The sequence below is a fragment of the Siphateles boraxobius genome, unplaced genomic scaffold, assembly GCF_051911475.1.
Source record: "Siphateles boraxobius isolate OS27281-9 unplaced genomic scaffold, OSU_SipBor_1 41, whole genome shotgun sequence".
Classification (NCBI taxonomy): domain Eukaryota; kingdom Metazoa; phylum Chordata; class Actinopteri; order Cypriniformes; family Leuciscidae; genus Siphateles; species Siphateles boraxobius.
In genome coordinates, this window is record NW_027509042.1 from 37,197,957 (window position 1) to 37,216,048 (window position 18,092).

Genomic DNA, 18,092 nt, shown 5'->3' on the forward strand with positions numbered 1-18,092 from the left:
TTCTCTACTCTAAATAAAGAGTAGTAGGTTACACTGAACATACTCATATCCACTTTGAGCAGAGAAATGCCATTTCCTCTGCTTTATTATTCTCTTTCCCCCTCTGTGGGAGGCTGGGAGGAAAGTTTGCTTTGAAGAGAGAGGGTTTAACATGTGTGCTAATAAATAGCTTGTTTGCCCCTGGGCAAGTTTGCAAGAGCTCAGTTCTCTCTCTTTTCTATATAGTCTCCAGCATTTTCAGTGACTACAACTTATAACCTCCATTTCAGAATGAAAAGGATAGAGGAGTGTGTTTTTCATCGATATGTCCTGACAGACCTGATTTTACTCTTCAATTTCAACTCTCTAAAGACACTGGTTGAGATTATCTCCATCCATAAACTTTTGTAATTCCCTCTGGGTGCTCAAGCAGTGTTTTGTTTTGTTCCGTCCTCTCTTTTTTCATGAGAAAGTAAAGTTCTTCCATATAACTGATACTCTTGCAAGGCTTCAGTATGCTTTTGTTTAGTTTCTAATATCAGTTAACACTACGTATATTTGTTTTAATGCATTTGGCAGACACTTCTATCCTGAGCAACTTCATTTACTTCTATCCTGAGCAACTTCATTTACATTTTATCATTTCATGAATTCGATCAGTTCATGAATCAAACCGATGACATTGGTGTTGTCGTGCTCTCTGAGCTACAGGAACACTATATCCTTACTTCTAAATGCTTGTTCTAAAATTTTAAACAAAAAAATCAAATCTACTAAAAATTATAACTGAATTGATTACATTGTGTAAATTACACATTACAAATCGTATTAAGTACTGCCTATATCAATATTTGCTGAGAAAAGTTAAAATAAATCAAACATGTTACATTATTGTGGAAGAGTAAACCCCTGAATAATAAACATCATTTATTTTTAAATAAACAAGTTTATTTAATTTTTTCATTTTTAAATGCTGAATTAATGCTGTGTTTTTAAGATGCTGGGTTTTTTTTTTGCATCCAGTGTTAAGTATTATTTATATACTATTATTGTACTTCTTAATCTTTTGAAATAGCTCTTCATTTTTTTATTTCCAGTTTTCATTCTAATGATAGTTTTAGCAATTTTGTTATGTGCTTTGTTGATTTTAATTAATTTCATAATTGTAGTACTTAATCTTGCCTTATTTTAAGTTCCTAATTTTTGATTTTCATGTAATATTTATACTTTATTTCAATTACCCAAAATGATTTTTAATAATCTTAGTTAACAATAACAACACCGTTTAAGACGCATCTCTGCTCCATATTTGTGTTCCATCCAGCTGCTTTTGAATGTAAGGGAGACTGGTGCTGTATCCATTGCTGCCTGCACTCAGTAAATGTGGTTTGATGAGGCACATTGCCTGTAAGTCAAAGGCCATAATTAAATGTGTCAATTCCTTAACTACCTTATTTTTTTTATTAATTGTAGTAAATGAAGGTGTTGACAGTCCTAAAACAACAAGCTTTTCCACTTGTTCTAACTTTTCTAGGGCAATGCCCAAGCATTAAAAGGATATGCATGGTGCTGCCTTCATACAGGAATGTTAGCATGATTCATGCTGAAATCCTGGCCTGTGTCGCCTTCACTAAACGAGCAGAGCCGCTGAGCACGGATGACCCTTCACGCCTTCCTACAATTCCCAGAAATCAATGCTCGGATGGAGCTTCCATTACCATTATTGATGGCTGAGACGGTGACAGTGACTGCTGCCAATGTGAGAGGCCGCAGTGATGTTTAGCTGAGAGCCCGTCCTTGTCTCGCTGTCTTTGTCTGCCAATTTCATGTCTATCTCTCTCTGTTTTTCCCTATCCCATTCTCTCCTTCTTGCCATCCATATATTTGTTTCCATATATATTGTTTCCTCTGGAGTGTGAATGGAACACTTATAAAAGTAAAAGTCATCTGTAAGCCGCCACCACACACACACACACACACACACACACACACACACACACACACACACACGAGGAAGCATTTGGTCTACACACAGCTACATGTTCACCTGAGGCAGCTGCAGTCCGTTTCTCAGTCTTTAAGCACTCCAGAACTCAAACTCTTGAGTGGTCACTTGTTAGTGGTAGAGACAGAGAGAATGAGAGGGAGGAGGAGACAGCGAGAAAGTGGAAAGAAATGTCCTTGTATTTCTGTCACTCTCTGAAACCACCAGGGAGCTGGGGAATGAAACGATGCAGCCGAGCAGAGAGCCCTGAGAGGCTGCCGCCCGCCTAGCATCACCGCTAACACCACAACCAGCATCCGCGCTACCAATTAGCCTGAGCCCACACAGGGAGAGAGAGAAACCGGCTGATTTGTTTGTTCCAAAGCACAAACCCTCTTCACCGCAGCGGTTCGTTCAAGAGAAAATGAATTGCCAAATTAAAGATCTTTACAAATACAAAAAAACAAAAAACAAAGCACGCTTAAGAAATGTCAACCTAACAATTGCCTTTGGAGAGCTTTGTTTCAGCTAATTGGGAGGGAGAAGGGTGAAAAGAGAAGCTCACATCCTAAGAACGAAATTAAATTAGGTTTAAATCAGCTGAATCTGTGTTCACCCTTTTCGGTTACAGCGTCCAATTACCCGAAACAAACACAAAGGTGCATAACCGTGACAAATGACTTCCAAACTGGAAAACTGGTCTTGCAACAAATGCAAAGTCACAGAAGGAAGGTTTAAAAAAAAGAAAAAGTGATGACAACTGGCTATTAAGCATTATAGTATGAATACTCACTGAGTGGGAGTGTCCTCAGCTGTGTGACATCACTGCTTGTCCACCTGTAGCAGACCAGAAAGAAAAAAAAAGACAGAGAGAGAAGTGTTTTAATGGCACATTTGGTCACTAAACAGAAACAAAACTGAGATAAACTGCCCTAAATAAGACTTAATAAGCAGCTTGGCCCCAAGGGGAAAAGTCTACGGCAACAGGTTTAAGTTTTGTGGCTAGAGAAATACAGAGTGTTTACACCCAACCTGTGGCTGCCTGGTTTTAACTAAGAAAAACACATGCATAGGTACACAAAGACACTGACAACCACTTTTCACAAGCCCACACACGCAAAGCAAAAACACATAAATGTGTGAATGCTCATACACGCTCCTGGTTCCGTCTTTTTCCTGCTAAACCTGTTGGAATTACAGCAAGGCTTTAAAACCCTGGGTGTGTGGGACAATTTTCCAAGCACACACACTGTCTTGTACAGAAAACCAGCCTGCTCCAGTTTTCTCACAGCATTTGTGTGCATTTCTCTCTGTTTGTGTGAGTGAGCTTGAGAATTATCAGGAACATCACAGCACCGAGACACAAAGGTGAAACAGACACACAAATCAGATTCGGTTTCCAATCTCCTCGATCTGCACAGATAACAAGTTGCATACACACACGCTGATCAGAAACAAACGCCACATGCACAAGGAGAAAAAAAAGCTAAAACAAATTACTACCACAAACGAACAGCAGACACACTCAGAATAATCCGTGGCCGGGCAGTTAGTTCCTCTTTTTAGTCAAAACATTTCCATCTGGGCAGAGTTAGAAGTCTGGAAGAGTTTACCACTGTTTGCTACACACTGAACCAGGCTGTGACTGACAGCATCCAAGCGTCAATCAAAATCCAACTCATCCGTCCACAATGTGCTCAATCGCCGCAGTGACCAAGGACACGTGCGCCATTAGAGCTGATGTCACGGCGGGGGAGTTCAGTCGTAATGACAGCTCAGAGAGACGAAGACTGAGATTAATGGCGAGAACACTGGTGGGGTTGATCATTTTCTAGATGATACGTACAGCCTGATCATTACAACAAGAACACGGCGCTACAGCAAACAAAGGCCGGAATGTGTGTGCACTAAATGTGAGCTCTCCCCAAACATCTTCATCCATCCTGAGGACCAGCTAATCAAAAACGTCTTGACGTTCCTTTTTTTTTTATTGACTTGCCTAGGGGGAGGAATTTAGATGAAATGATAACGCACCCCCTTCGGATAGACTGCAAACTGTGCGCAGCTGTGAGGATGGTGTGTGAGGAGAAAAGACGGGAGGGAGTTTCTTTTTTTTGTTCTTTCTTCTTCAGGTTGATACTTCCTGACGGAGGAGCCGGTCCTTTAGGGAGCACCTTGCCACGACTGTAGACGTTTAGCTCCAACCCTTCAGAGAAACACAGGCAAGTCCCGACAATCTATCTCCTGTGGAATCGTCTCACCCGTCCAGTTTCAGGAAACTGATCCCTAAATAGAAGTGATTCATCTTTTTTCATACAATATGAGCACACACAGCACAAAGAGACTTCTCTTTCCTTTTCTCTCGCTTTCTCATCTCTTTCTTGCTCTGTATGATTCAGTGTGGCTGCAGGGCAGAGTCTTTTATTGCTGTATTATGCCCAGCTGAAAGCTGACAAAATGGAATCTGTGTGTGAGTTCTGTGACTGGGAAAAAACAGCCTTGGACCAGATCTCTTTCTCTCTTGTTGATAATCTTATTCTTTCATCATTAGGAGTGGGGATTCTCCAAGAGACAGTATTGAGTAAAGAATTGAAGAGAAAAAAAGATGAATACAAACGAAAGAAGACATGGCCATCCAGAGGGCGAAAACAAATCCTCATACCTGGAAACACTTCCTCAAAAATGGCCACCAGACAATTAGCTCCATCTGAGGGAGAGGAGGGGGTGGGCTATAACTTAAACTGCCCACACGGGGGGTCATCACTCACACGGTAATGGAAGAACCGTGCTCTCCACACACACACACACATATAGAATCGCTCTCTCTCTCACACACACAAGGACACCGCAATCGTCTTTGAACGAATTGCTAAACACTGCAGTAATTTCGCTTTACATTTGTGGTAAAAGTTCATCTGTGCAGAACACAGCAACTCGTGACAATAAGGCCAAATTAATATTCAACCCATTTCCTATCCTCGCTTTCCTTCACCTTTGAAGTCTTGTGGAAATGAAGACCAGATGGAAGCAAAAGGAAGAACAGGAGTGAGCAAAAGAGAGAGAAAAAAACACTCATGTGTCTCCACATGGAATGGAGCGCTTTTTAAACAAAGGTACAACATGTGGGAAAGTTTCTGAAGCGCTGCATCGCCAGACACGGCAGGAACAGAAAACATGTTTTAGGCACTCCCAGATACGAAAACAAACAAACTAATGGGAAAATGATCAGAGGCTTTACTTTAGGTTAGCCTATAAGTGAAATGCTGTAAAATGCGTGCAAAATCCAAAGCCTTACAAGAGCTTTTGAGAGCATTCACTTAAAAGGTTTATTCACTGGTCAGTCAAAGGAATCTCACGACGGTGCATGCCATGTTTCGAAATGTTTCTCGTTAGCTGAGATGCCTCATGCACACACATTTAATGGTCTTTATGACGATATGACAAAAGTCATGACTGCAGTATGTTAAAGGAACTATAGTTACATAACCCATTTTTTCTCTTAAGTTTACATAAATTTGCTCTCAAGTTTACTTAAATACTAAAGGTATTTAAAATAAAAAATATAGCCTATAAAAAGAGGAGATTTTAATACTGAATTTACAGAAATTATTACTGTTCTTTTCATCTGTTCATCTTTTGTGATAGTTGTATCCCAAATATAGTCAGGCCCTCAATTGTCCATATGAGTGGCAAAGCAGGATCACAGCATAGCCAATATATGGGAGGGAACTCAAATTGCAAAACATGCTGAGAAACCAAATAACATATAGGACTTAGCTTATTGAACCTAGAAGACTAAAGCCGGGCTCAGACTACAGGAGTTTTTAAATCTTAACTGACTATGACCCGGGACGCAATTTTTTTCTCAGAATGTTGGGAGGGGTAAATCGGTTATTAATCAGCCTGAAACTCCTGTAGTCAGAGTCGGCTTTATATACAAATATTAAAAGGTTACATACTAGGGGTGTAATGGTTCTCGGTAAAAAAAAGCCTAAAACAGACAGAGTTAGGCTAACATATGTTTCTGTCGATTGCTAGGCTTTCTGACTTCACCTAAACCTTGTTTAATGCAAGTGCCGTATGCTCTAATATGCAGTCATTTACGCCGTCATCACCCCGGTGTTGATAGCGCGCGAGCACAGGTGATACCGGAACAGCATAAGTTGCTATCTGTGTTTAAACTAAACTCATTTAAGCCATGTCAATTTAAACATTCAAGAGCAAGAAGAGGCAAATGAGAACTCGCGCATGCTGTGAGAAAATTTGTGTGCGCACTCATCCGAAGAACGCACACGGAAAGCCACATCTCAGACACCTTGCAAATATTGAGTTCTGTTTTAAGTCTTGCAGTTGAACAGGTAAATTCACACAAAAATTATGTCAACATGCCTCTCTTGGCGAGTATCCTAGCAAACATAGTAGGTTATGTCTTAAGTGAACGTAAACAGTCGAGAAAGACAACACCTGTACAGACAGTATCAGTGTACTGGATCCGTGCATTAAGTCTTAAAGTTCTAATATTCCTGCTGCCTGTGTTTTTGATGTTAGTCAAACAACAGAAGACAAAGGAAATCACTCACTGCTCTTGACTGAATAGCTTTTGTAACTTTGAGAATGAATAATCTTTATTTATACAGTGAAGATTTTTGCAATTTTGTTTTACATTTGATTGCTTTATTCAATTTTTGTACCTGAAAACTACCGATACCTGAAAAACATGAAAATCACTGTTTATTTTTTTGTATCTTTGCTCTATTGTATTTATTTGCGCTGTTGCTTGTAGTTTGATTATTTGTTCTTATTTTCTTTTTATTTGACAGTAAACCTTTTTTTAGACCTAACGTAGCTGAATCCTGTGCCGATAGACGATAGTACAGTATATTGTGTATCGACGATAGTCAGAAATATCGCCGATGGCAGATGCCTTTGACGATATAAATACGATAATTGGCTCGTTTTACCATTAATGTATTAAATTATTATTATTATTACAAAGCTATTGTTATTAAATTAATATTAGGTATTACAATTAATTTACCTTGCCTAAATTCATAACGGCGTCACTTGCGACATCCCCAACAAGTGCTTTTTAGGGCTCCTCTAAGAAAATGTTTTTAAAACAAACTAAAAAACTACATCCCACATCAAAATTTAATTACAAGGTGATCCATTCACAAATTGGCAAGAGTGCTTGTTTTAACAGACGCATCATTCTTATACAGATCCAAGATGAAAGCGGCATCGTTGTTCGTCAGTATTTTGTTTCCATAGCACATTAACAAAACGTTTAATAAAACTAATAACACTAAAAACAATACAATTACTTAATAATAATATCACTAAAATGATAAAGGCCTAATAACAGTCTTTAGTTGACGAACACAGCACAACTCTGCCATCTGTGAAACTCAAAAGCAGCTTAAACACTTGTTTAACAAGAAATATTCTTCTAATATTTTTACTGTCATTAATGTAGGTCCACAAGAAAAATATTAAGCCAGTAAATTAAGATAGTCGCTATACCCTACTGTTATTTATCAATCGTCGTGTCTGAGGGAACGCGCCTTTAATGCAGCGACAGATGCTGAAAGCTCCTCCGTTTCTGCTTTCGCTTTCAGTTAAGAGCGCGTTTACATGTACGTTCTTAACCCGATTATGCTGAATAAACTGACAATGCATGTGGTCATGTAAACGCATTAACCCGTTTTCCTTTATCAGAGTCAAGACATAAGTTTAAGTATAAACCGATCGACTTTTGCCCCTTACTCTGATTTCTCCCGGCATTTAAAACACATTAACCGGCGTTCTTTGGGCTTGAAGTGCGCATATGTGAAGTGCATCCAGACAGAGAGAGCCCGTAGGACGACATATCGCAAACTCTTGACTCTTTCTTGACCCAAGAAATTATTAAAACGTGTTCTCATCTCGTGCAGAATTAGGCTACAGTCAAAATGTTGCATCTGTGTAACGGCATGAGAGGATAATGTGTGTCCGGATAATGTGAGTCAGATACAAAAACTTTATTTACCTCACTATACCGGGAAAGTAATAAACACTCCACCTTTGCTAGCAAAATAGAAAAAGAATTTGGGTCAAATTCAGTTATTATTTTGTCTAGTGGAATCTATTTGGTAAATGCATTTATTGTCGCTCTTATTTTTATTTTTAGAGATAATAAATATCTGGAAAAATAAGTGCAGTATAGAACACTAACCAGTATAATACTAAATCTAACCGGTTACATTTTGATAAACCACAAACAGACAGTGAGACTCTGTAATCTTAACAGTGTCTAAATATCATTGTAATAAACTCTTTAAGGCCACTTTGTATCAAGCATAGTATACTACTGGCATAATACCACCAATTAAAAAAAAAAAGATAACAGCCATACATGTGACCATATTATTTGAAGAACATGTACCCTAATTGAGGGTCCTGAACAATAACACTGGCAGTCAAAAGTAGCCGATCACAGAGTAAACGCTGTCCGAGAATTAAGTTAAGCGCCAAAGAGCAAAGCAGCAGAATACCGTGTAATCAAACAGGCCTTGAGATTTCTCTGCGTGAAGGTCAATCCCGCTGCCTATGCAGCTGTCACGCCTTCCTCTCAAACACACGCACACATGAAGAAACACACTGACACACACAAACCAACCAGAGAGTCATCTATCATTGCTAAGCTCAACACACCCAACATGAAAGCTCTCGCCAACAACCTGACATCAATCCAGTGAAGTAGCAGCAATGACAAAAATGCCTGCCTTTTTTAACGAATATAAAATATGTTTCTAACAAATATTACAATATATTAGGAACAGTAGCATGATGCAACTTGGTCTGAAGCAGTATGTTGAGAAAGGTGATCGGTGTCGTTGATAGCAGGTTGGCTCATGGCAATACAGTAGTGGAGAAGCCCACTACAATAAATGGTAAATCTTCCGCCATCCTGATGTTAACTCAAAGCTCAGTGACTTTCTTTCTTCTGTAGAACATAAAATATATTGCAAAGTTTAACTATCATAGAGTGAATGTTTATCATTTACACATGTTTTTAAGTCTTGTCAGTTTAATCATTAAAGCGAGTTTAAAGCATTCAAGTACAAGAAGACGCAAAAAAGAACTAAATTCGGAACTTGTGCACTTGTTTTCTGTGCGCGCACATAGAGCCGCGCAAACAGCACGGAAACACTGAATTCAGATAACTTTTCCGTCTTTTTGTGCTTGATATTGTGCAGCCCTATAGTATTGAGGTTTGGATGTTTAGACAAATGGCAAGTTGAGCATGTGGAGGTCTGTTGGTTATAGTGATGTTGGGATGTTCCGTCAAGTAGCATGTTCAGCTATTGTGTTATGTTGTGTGGTGGCATGTTAAGACACCACTACAAGGTTATTGTAATGGCTTAAGTTGTGCTGGGTCATGGTGCTTTGCTAAGTGTGTAGTGTTGGCTTGTGGTGGTTTTTCATGGTTTCAGGATGTTCACTTAAGCAGTGTGTTGCGCTGTTGCGGTGGGTTATCAGGTACGGTGTTGAGCTGTTGTTTTACATAATGATGGGGGTTTGAGCTGTAATGTTGAAGTGTTTGGATTAGGGATGGCGAAAACTAAAAATTTTCTTGACCGACCACCGAGCCTCATTAGCCGGTTGAAACCGGTTAACCGATTAGTTTAAAATATGCCACGCTATTTGAAATAACAGCCATTTCGAGCCGCGCCTGCAATTTCGCAACTCTGTCGCATCTCTCTCTACCTCCCGCTCACACACACACACACACACACACACACACACACACACACTGCCCCGGCGCCGCGCTTCCACTCACGTCACTTTTTTAAAATCCCCTACAGCGCGAAACATGAGTCCCGCAAACGCCGCAAACGCGGCGCCGAGGAGCTTGTATGTAATCGGAGGACAAATGGCTCCTTAGTTTTGAAATGGTTTGGGTACAAGGAGATCGCGTTGAAAATAAAGGCGCTAGTCTAGCATTAGAAGCTCATTTGAAACATTGCAGCGGCTCATTTAAGAAAATGACAGCTCCGAAGAGGCTCCGCTTTAGTTTGAGGTAACGTTAGTGCTAACAATAATAAAGATGATGATCATCATCACCTTATCTGTTACCACTGAAATGTAGATGTAATGTATTTCTACAGTTTTACTACTGTATTTAATTACTGTATCACACAAGTTGCAACTTACTGTGTCATTCTTTTTGGTGAAATGGTCCCACACAACGTTTCTTTGCACGCTTCATCCTGTCATCTGCCCTGGCTCTAACCTCCAGTGTTTTAGGTAGCCTTTACTTTTCGCAAACCTTGTGAACGCGTGAACCCAAACGCTGTGACCTCGCGCCAGATGTTTTTATTGGTTTATTAAGTACAAACAGGCAAGTTGTGAAAAATTGAGTGTGAGGGATTTGTTCACTTCACACAACAATATCTTGGAATGAGATGGCTAACTGTAGTAGCGTTTAGTCCACTGTCTATAATAGCTTAATTTAGAGATCACTTTTTTTTTTTAACCGACTACCGACAACTTTGATCGGTTAACGTTGAGACGGTCAACCATCGGGCAAACGGTCATCGGTTAGCATCCCTAGTTTGGATGTTCAGTCAAGTGTCATGTTGGTCTGTTTTGTTGAGTCACCTGTTGGTGTGTTGGGCTAAAGTGCTGGGTCATGCAGTGGTCTATTGGGTGTGCAGTGTTGGGTTATGGTGGCGTGTTAAACTTTGTGTTGCTGCTAATGCTATGTTCAGTCAAATGCCATATTGAGGTGTTGAGTTGGATCTTCTGGTAGCAGGTTGGGCTTTAATGTTGGGCTAATGGTTGTGTGTTGAGCTGTAGTATTAGGTTTGTGTGGTGTTTTGTGTATTGAGTAATCTATTTTGGGTCATCTGGTAGCATGTTTAGCTGTAGTGTTGTGTTGAGCTAAAGTTTTGGTTCATGTGGTGGTTTGTAAGCGTGTAGTGTTGGGTTATGGTGGGGCACTGATGTTCAGTCAAGGCTCAAGTGGCATTTTGAAGTGTTGTGTTGGACCTGTAATGTTGGGTTAAGGTAGTGTGTTGAGCTGTAGTATTAAGTTGTGTGGTGGTGGTTTGTTGAGATATGTTATTCAGATGTTCAGTGGCGTGTTGAGCTGGTCTGTTGGGGTTTAGTGGTGTTTTGAGCAGTTGTGTTGGGTTGTGTGTTGGGCTTTAACTTTGAAGTCAAGGTGATGGCTGAATAAGATGACTGAAGGAAGTGGAGATGAGCTCTAGACTGAATGCATTGTTTTCATGAAAGATGCTGTTGCTCCTGCTGCACGCTTAAATTAGCTGGCAGTGTTTGGATTACACCAGGGAGCTCTCACACAGGATTTATTCTAGCCTGCAGGAGCAAAGGATATTTCCATCTCTACACACACACATATGCACAGTCCCCCGTATGTGTGTAGCCTACACACACAAACTAAGACACACTCAGATAAAACCCTAAGAGCACAAAACAAGGCTTTTGGTTATGAAGGTTCTCACACACACAGAGCGTGGTCAAATAAGGATGCACTGCTCACTCTACCATTCATTTAATCCTTCGCCCTAGAATGTGTCCATGTGATCTGCCATCAGAACACACATACAGATATACTTCCATGCAATAATACACACTAACACTTGAAGGACTCCACAAGAGGCTCTTCGTGGCCTTCGGATCAGGCTTCTTCTAGTGCTATTGCCAAGTTTACAGACTGTTCATATTACAGACGGGTTTCACAGCTTTCTACCCATCTAACAGAGATAAGAGAGATAGAAACTGACAGAAAGAGAGAGCCAGTGCAGTGTTTTTCCTCTCATTTTGCATGTCATGTGAAATAACCACACCGCAGTCTGTTTCACTGAACAATCTGATGACACAACCACTCTTTCGCTACCTAAACAATCTGCAGTCCTTAAACTTATCTCTTAACATGATTACATTATTTAAACAAAGAATCGCCAGTCCGTTCCAACATTAAACAAAGCAGCCTCAGCCTAATTTCTAATGACTGAGACAGACGCCCCCCCTCAAAACACACACGCACACACATTTGTTGCGGGTCGGTGAGCATAAGGCCTGCTGAAGCGCCTAATCCCACGTCTGTAGACTCCAGGAACACACCACGATGCACCTTCAAGCGAACGCAGATTAGAACCCTTAATCCAGCTCTCTCAATCTGGAGATCTTTTTATAAAACCTCACAGCTAATCCAACAGAGGTTTGTTTACTGTTCAAGACCTAGTTTAACCCAGGCTACATTATTTAACAAAAAACTTGGTGTGTCATGTCAGGGTTAAATAGCTGGTATCACCCATAACTATATGCCGCATACACCCATAACTGCCCTTAACTATAATTCTGCAAAGAAATGTTATAAGAGATCAAAAAAAGCTTACATAAAATGTGAGAGCAAGCAACTTAACACAAAACCAAAAGGGCTTCAGTTTTTTTAAAGTACATTACACTGTCAGCTGAAACGATTCTATTTTCAAACCTTTTTCTGTCTCTCTGTCTCCATCTCATCCCTGTCATTTCGTGGGCCTTTCTGCGCAAATTAAAAATTTAGAAATTCTTGCTGTGCCGAGGTGCTCTTTGCCATCGCAGCTAAAATGAAAAGGCTTTGTGGTGGCAGTGACCAGATTTTAAATGCAGCAAGATCAATAAATAAGAGGGGGCTGCTTGAGCACAATCTCTGAATGTCTTTGAGTGTGTATGTGTGTGAGGGTCAAATACTGCATGTCCTGCAGTCAGCTGTCACAGTGCAGTAGATTCTCTCCCATCCCACAGCTCTCACCAAATCCCACCAAGCCTCCCTTTTGCCCTCTCCCACAAGAGGAGCATCATTCCTGCCATTCCTGAAATCTTGGCTATTTCTACTCTGGATGCAAATATAGCGATAAGCACTATAACAAATAGGCCAAACTACTGGCATTTCAAACACGGGCTCCATTATCTCAGCAGGGGGACTGGAGCGCCGCAGTGGCAACCCACGGCACAGGCGACATGACAGTCTCCTGGAGGGCAAACAACACCGGAGACACAAGCAGCGTGGGGTGGAAAAAACAGCCCTCATCTCTCCAGAATACTCCTCTGCCCGGAATCACTAATGCACTCAAACCCTCATTGAGGAGCTGAGAGAGATAGAAAGAAAGAAAGAGAGAGAGAGAGGGGGGGGGAGATGGAAAGCAGAACAACAGGCATACAGAAAGGTTTCAGAATGACGACCTTCAGGTGTCGAGGATGAGATCGGCTGCGAAGATTAACAGCAGAACATGAAGACGCTGGTGGAAAGATACACACGTATTCTGAGCGTACACTTCCCGAAGCTTAATTCCTTACAGTGAAGTTACAGCAAAGGAGATTTTTCTTTCTCAAGTCTCAATCCGAAGCCTTTCTTGAGGGAAAAATCAACCCTTTCACCTTGTCTGTGAAAAACAAGCGCTCAGACAGCCCAACAAAAATAACCTTGAGTTTCATCAGGGATATTCTCACATTGAATGATAAACAGAGGCCCGAGGGACGCAGAACCAAAAAGCAGCTAATTGCCTGCCTCTGAAATTCGGCCCCTGTGTCCTCTCTGTGTTTATCTGAAAACAGAGTCAGTTTGGTGTGACCCGCTTCAGCTGCTCGTAGAAAAGCTCATTCATTTAACTGTCCGCAGAAATGCGAATCTCCGGCTCGTTACCACGGACTGGCAGGCTAAAGGTAAAGAAGATCATGTTTGCGACACAATTATCGAGTCTGCTGCGCCCGACTTGCGCTTCTGCTGACACAAACAGTTGTCTCCTGAACGCTAATGTTCACGCTAAACTGCAACCCACATAACCCGCCGCTATTTTCTAAGAGCCAACTGTTGAGAGGAAATTCTACAATCAAAGCTGTTAGCTAACGACAAAATAAATCATTAGCCAAGTAAGGCAAGATAGAGATGCACTTATCCATGATACCGTGTAGCATCATGCCAACTGTTGTCTCACCAAGCAGCACAGGGAGGAATATCTGTCAGTATTTACAAGGTGATTTGCGAAGTCGTTATGAGTGCAAGGACGCAACCTGCTCTGAAAACAAATTCAACGCTGACCTTCCGGCATCGAGTGTATTCAGGGCTGATTCATTTGGCAGTTACTGGCCACACACACGGCACACCACAGCTTGCATAATCAAGCCAGTGCTTGAGCTTGAGCTCTTTAAATGACAGGTGTTATGATCAGGTGAGAACTTCTCGCTGCCTTGGACTTTTATGGGACAGTTAAATCAACTGACAATCGAGACAGAGCTTTCCAAAGTTCATTCAAATCAATTTCACCATTAACATGGCAATGATTGATGCAGGATTAAGAAACAAAATCAATGGGTTCCACTAAAGATGCTGCAAATAATTTGTCTGTATCCAGATTGACGCTGGGGGATGTTTTTACTTCTGCTTTTGTTCGTCTTCCTTCTTATTTTGATTGAACACTGGTCCACCTTGCCCTGATTTTTGTGCCAATGCGAAAACCTATTTTTAGTCCGCCATAGACTAAACTTTATTTAAAATTATATATATATATATATAGGGCTCGAATTTCGGTGCGGGATTGCGGGTATTGCGCATCATTTTAATCATTCCCGCAGGTCTTGCGTTTATAATGCGGGAAATTCCCGCAAACATTCATTAAATCTAGCATGTAGGCCTATGAGTAAATTTAACCTAACAGATTATAAGATCAAATCAGTCATATTAAAACGTTCTGCGAGACGCAATTTCACAAACAGCGTGAGTGATTCTGCCAATGCCGCGTCTTCTCTGTCTCTTAAAATAGGTTACACAAGGCAAGCCAATCGCGCTGCACTGCAGGCGGTGATTCTAGACTCTCGCGTTTCAGGAGTCGGGACATTTGATGGAAATGTCACTTGCACAATCGGCCATTGCATCGTCACTATTGTTTATAATTTGTGTGTCTTTTTAAGTCTTACCTATTTAAACATTCAAACGATTTTAACCCGCATAACAAACAGCTCATGAGTAACAAAACTGATTTATTTTTCTTGAATTATAGCGCTTTAACGGTCAAAAGCACACAACATTGTCTAAATTCCAGTCTCGGGGAGTATCCTCTCAAACACAATCGGTTATGTCTTAAAAAAATAATACAAAAAGAAAATGCATGTGACACTATAATGGAAACAGTATAGGCCGTTCACGTTACGTCTTTTGCGCGTTCATCCTTTGCTGAAACGTCTTCGTCTTCATGGAGAACGTGGCTCATGATTGCTTAGCAACATGGAGCCCTTTTTAAAAGAGGAGAAAGTGGCGCGGACTGCGCTTTACACGCAACATGTGAACGTGGATCTGTGCACTAGCTCTTAAAGTGAGAGTAGCCTAAAATGTGTCTGTCATTATTGTATATAAAACAACAAAAGATAGCATTAATTGTAAGGAATCAGGATTAATAGGCTATGTATTCAAATTATACAGGACTAAAAGACTATTCCGTGTTATTTTACATTTGATTACTTTTTTCCGTTCCTAGCATTTCTGAATACTAGTGTTAGACCTAAACTTTTCTCTTTATTTCATGTATTTATTTGTGCTACTTTTTTCAATTTAATTCAAAGATTGAAATCAAGCTTCCTTTTGTTGTGTAAACTAAAAAAAATGACCCCATTGAAAAACACAAATACAATGAGTGAGCAAACAATTAGCTAAACGTATTTTTTTAAAATTGTCTAAAAAAAAACTCCCCCCTCAAATTAAAAACTCCCCCCCATAAGAATGACCTAAAGGGGGATTTCCCCCCTATTTTCCAAAACGAAATTCAGGCCTTGAATAATATACATACATACATCATTACATATATATATATATATATATATATATATATATATATATATATATATATATATACATATATTATTTTAAATAAAGTCTGAAAATAAAGTGTACATATATATATATATATATATATATATATATATATATATATATATATATATATATATATAGTTATTTAAATCATTGCCAAAGTTTTAAATAATTAATTGTGTTCTACATTATGTGTAAGTACAGAAAGAAAAAAAAGTTTTAAAAAACGTTCATTAAGCTACCAAACAGAACCCAGGCTTGAATAATTCTCTGAAAGGTTATACAGTAAGTTGTTAAAGTGAAGAGCACAATGTTATACACTGCAGTTGACTATAATATCATCCAATCCAGTAAGATGTAGAATGAAACCCCGTAGAGCCATTTCGACCATGAGACACGCCAGGGCTGTGCGTGTTAACTGCTCTCCAGTCATTCATATGTATCAGCATGAGTGGAATATCAAATAAATTCAAATCATCTTTAAATGAACCGCACTGATCGGTGCCCGGTTTCAGAGGAAGTGTGATTATAAACTCAAACCCATGTGCATTTGGGATTGTCTACGCTAAACTTGTACTGGATTCGACAGATTCTGCACCCGAGACCCATTTCCTACAGCCCACATTTCTCATAATCAGCTCATTACACTACAAACATTTGTTGTTGTGCGAACAACAAAGACATGCAAACAGAGCTTAAACAAGATCCGGCTTAAGATCGCAAATTAAACTAATTCCTAGATATGAACATCTTCTCACAGGCCTAACCCATATCCTGTCAGGAAAACAACAAACATCCTGGGCAGAAACGTGTGGCTGACACGCTAACCCTGAGCAAAGTTCATTTTTTTCCTCTTCGCAGCCACAGACATCTAGGGGTCTGGGTGTGCTTGAGAGAGCACAGTGTGAGATCCCTTCAAACCCCAACAGCACAAACAGGCCCTGACAGATTTGCTCTCCCTAATTCGTGGTAAGAAAAACAGCACAAGTATAAAAGAGATCTTCTATGTGCTCTGAATAAGCACAAACACACTCGCAACGAAAGGAAAAAAAAGATTCCAACAATAGTAATTTCTAATGGAAGAAGAGAGTGGGTGAGACTGTTCCGTTTCAATTCACTGATACCGCTAATGGCTTCTTAGCAGTTCCATGAAATCAAGCAGCTGTCAAGGCGATGCATCGGGAACAGAGAGGAAGAGGCGGCATTCCCACAAGAGAAAAGCATCACGTCAGGATGTTTGGCTAAACATCTGCTCCCCTGCTCTCATGGCTTTAGCAGCAGCACATACTCAGACAAAGAGATGGGAGGTGGAAACACTGACTTCTCCATTTGAGGCATTCTGTAAAAACAACAGCCTGCTCCATGCATAATGACTAGGGCACTGGGCTAGATGAGACAGAGCCCTACTGATACAAAACAGACAGTCCAGCCATTTAACCAGCTTATGGCGAGCCTGAGGGTTTTGCATCGCTGACCGCTAATTGTAAAAAGTTCATGACATGCATAACAGAAACTTTTAAATATGTAACACTTGCTTTTTGAAGCTGAAGTTGACTGTTCATTCACAAACCACAACTAATTTATTGAGGTAAAACTATCATTACTTCTTACACATTAGGTCAACTGTAAAGTAAAACTCTGTATGTGTGGAGGCTATACGTGCACAAATAAAACAGAGGCTAGGCTGTATACAAATATGCATAAGATAGTCACTAGAACATAAGTCTGCTAAATGAGGAAATGATTGCACAGTGAGACCATAATTATTAACCTTGTGAGCTATAAATTCATGTGACGAACTCAAATAGGTCTGATTTCCTAATTCAGAAAGGATCAAAATATGATTCAGGTCATTTGAGGAAAAATCTCTGAAATGGATGTGAAACCTCAGTTTACTGATTCATCATTTACAACATTAAGTAACAAAATCCCTTAATGGAAATTCTGAAATTTCTAAACTGTGGTTCATTGTAAAATATCTAAATTTGAAACAAAGAAAAGACAATAAACAGTTCACCACACTAAATGACATCATTACATACTGGTGTCATTCATTCCACCTGTAAACACCGACTCATTAAACATAGCGTATAATTCTCAAGACCACATCAAATGTTTGTTTTTATTCACCCAGAGTCATTCCAACACCAAAACTACCCTAAAAACAGAGTTTTACAGCAATGTCAAGCGAGATAACAAATTCGACGCCTTCTGTGCAAAACATCACATTTTACTTAAACTTCACATGACGTCACCGCTACCACATAAGACATT

At 40.0% G+C, this 18,092-nt stretch overlaps 1 protein-coding gene across 16 annotated transcripts in view; it reads right to left on the reverse strand.

The window, feature by feature from the left end:
* baz2ba (bromodomain adjacent to zinc finger domain, 2Ba) overlaps positions 1-18,092 on the reverse strand; it is a 97,291-nt gene that overhangs the window by 78,005 nt on the left and 1,194 nt on the right. For all 16 annotated transcript variants that reach the window (XM_077199394.1, XM_077199382.1, XM_077199380.1 and 13 more), the window contains exon 2: positions 2,757-2,800. The gene's annotated coding sequence lies outside the window, so the exon portion shown is untranslated. The remainder of the gene's footprint in view (positions 1-2,756; positions 2,801-18,092) is intronic.